Source organism: Nannospalax galili, unplaced genomic scaffold (genome assembly GCF_000622305.1).
Source record: "Nannospalax galili isolate Female #2095 unplaced genomic scaffold, S.galili_v1.0 scaffold189, whole genome shotgun sequence".
Lineage (NCBI taxonomy): Eukaryota > Metazoa > Chordata > Mammalia > Rodentia > Spalacidae > Nannospalax > Nannospalax galili.
The window spans coordinates 5,098,407-5,100,900 of NW_008360331.1; the positions used below are offsets into that span (position 1 = coordinate 5,098,407).

At 41.0% G+C, this 2,494-nt stretch overlaps 1 pseudogene; it reads right to left on the minus strand.

Annotated features, from left to right (window-relative positions):
- Positions 1-620: 620 nt before the first annotated feature.
- On the minus strand, positions 621-1,461 carry LOC103728082 (annotated as a pseudogene).
- Positions 1,462-2,494: the final 1,033 nt, after the last annotated feature.

The following is a 2,494-nucleotide window of genomic DNA, read 5'->3' on the forward strand; positions in this document are numbered from 1 at the left end:
GCTGGGATTAGAAACAGGGTCTTCTGCAAGAACAACCAGTGTTCTTAACTGTTGAGCCATCTCTCCAGCTCCTTGATGTCATAGCTATCTTTTTTTTAACTTTTACAAAAACTTTATTGAGAATTATACATGTGTATGAGGTGTTTTGATCAAAATCCATGTCCACTCCCTCCCCTCCAACATTCCCCCCTCTGAAGAGGTAACCCTAAAATCTTCATATGTATTGTTTCATGTGAGTCTCACTTTCTATGATAAACTCCTTGAGGACATGGCATTTCCTATTCTCTGGGTGCCTTAAAGAGCAGGTCTTCTGGCCATTCACCCTATGAGGTAAACAAAGCAGAATTTATTACCTTTGTTGAATGGATCCTGTGTTACAGGAGCACAGACACTATTTTTCCAACTAGATTATGAAGATGATATCTGCAAGCTAAACATTTTCTTAAGGATAACGTTTCTTTTTTAATATTTTTTATTATTTTTATTTTATGTGTATGAGTGTACTGCCTGCATGTATGTGAGGGTACTCATGCCGTGCAATGCTGTGGAAGTCAGAAGAGGGCTTCGGATTCCCCTGGAACTGGAGTTAAGTCACCATATGGGTGCTGGGAATCGAACCCCGGTCTTCTGCAAGAGCAGTCAGCGTTCTCAACCGCTGAGCCATCTCTCCAGCCCCTGGATGATGTTTCTTAAGGAACACAAAGAATATCCTTAGGAGATGGTTGCTGAAGAAACAATAGAGAGAGGGGGCAGAGAAAGGGGTGGAGAGAAAGAGAAAGAGAGAGACAGAGACAGAGGCAGAGAGACAGAGAAAATAAATGTGGCAAAAGTATTAACTGGTATCCTAGGTGACAGACACAGAAGTGGTCTTTATCTTCTTTTTCAAATTTTTAAACATTTAAAAATAAAAATTGGGTGTAGAAAATTCCAAAAGAAAACATTGAGTGAGGATTTAAATACGCTTAAGAACCGGCTCTTTAAAATATGCCTGAATGTGCTGACAGGTCTGCCCACTCTGAGACAGCAGCTTCAAGTTCACCAGCACCAGCAGCAACAATCAGAACAGCACAGTCAGCCTAAGATGTGCCGCTAATCATATTTTTGGTGAAGTCTCTGCATCCTGGGGCATCAGTGATGGCCTCCTGGTATTTGCTGGTCTCGAATTTCCACAGGGAGGTGTCCATGGTGATCCCAAGCTTTCAGTTTATCCAAAACCCAGGCATGCTTGAACGAGCCTTTTCCCATCTCGGCAGCCTCCTTCTCACATTTTTCAGTGGTTGGTTTGTTGATCTCACCACATTTGTGGGTCAGATGATCAGTAGTGGTGGACTTGCCCAAATCTACAGGTCCAGTGATGGCGATGTTGATGTGAGCCTTTTTCTTTCTTATTTTGGCTTCCAGGTTGGTTTTCACAACACCTGCGTTCTGACGGGAAACCCGTCTCAGAAAAGCACATAATTTGTTTTAAATCGATCCTCCTTGCCTTTCTCTTCCACCCTCCTTGCCCTCCACACCATTCCATCCCGGTAGTCCCCTTTCTCTTTCATGTCGCACTTGTTCTATTGTCCTCCCCCTTTCTCAAAACTTCTTTTTGCCCTCTCATGGTCCCCTTTTACTTTCATGGCCTGTACCTACACTCATTCCATGTGTGTGTGTGTGTGTGTGTGTGTGTGTGTGTGTGTGTGTGTGTCGGGGATAATTAATTATACAATTAGGATCTGCATATGAGAGACATGTGGTATCTGTCTTTCTAAGTCCAGGTTTCTTCACTTAATATAATTCCTATAGCCATCCATTTTCCTGTAAATTTCATTTCATTTTTCTTTATAAGCAAATAAATATCCATTGTGCATTTCATTCACACCAGTAGAAATGGCTTCATTGAAAAAAAATGTATGACAACAAATACTTTTGAGGATGTGTGGAAAAAGGAACCCTTATTCACTGCTGGTAGGAGTATAAACTGGTACAGCTACTATGGAAATCAGTGTGGAGATTTCTTTAAAATCACATGACTCCTGAGCATATACACAAAGAACTACGCATCCTACCACATAATTGCACATCTGTGTTTATTGATGGTCTCTTCCTAATAGCAAGGAAATGGAATCAGCCTAGATGTCCATCAACAGATGCATAAAGAAAATGTGGTACATGCACATTTAAAATTACAGTGTAATTTTATCCAGTAATTAACTTTTGACAACTTTGCTCTCAGTGCTAAAAAGGCTAATCCTTCTCTGTGAGCCCCAAACCCCACTATGCTAAATGATTATACCGTATTTTTAATTTTCAGACTCTAATAAAAATTCTAATCAAATTCTAATCAAAATTCCTAAAAAAAACTAAATTAAATAAATCAGGCAACCATGGGTTAAATAACTTCCTTAAAGCTGAAGCTAGGATCTGGCCCCACCCTGACCCCTAATCACCCCCAGCATCACAGAGGAGGCCCAGTCCCTCTGTTAGTGAAGCAAGCTGGCTCTCCTGCCAA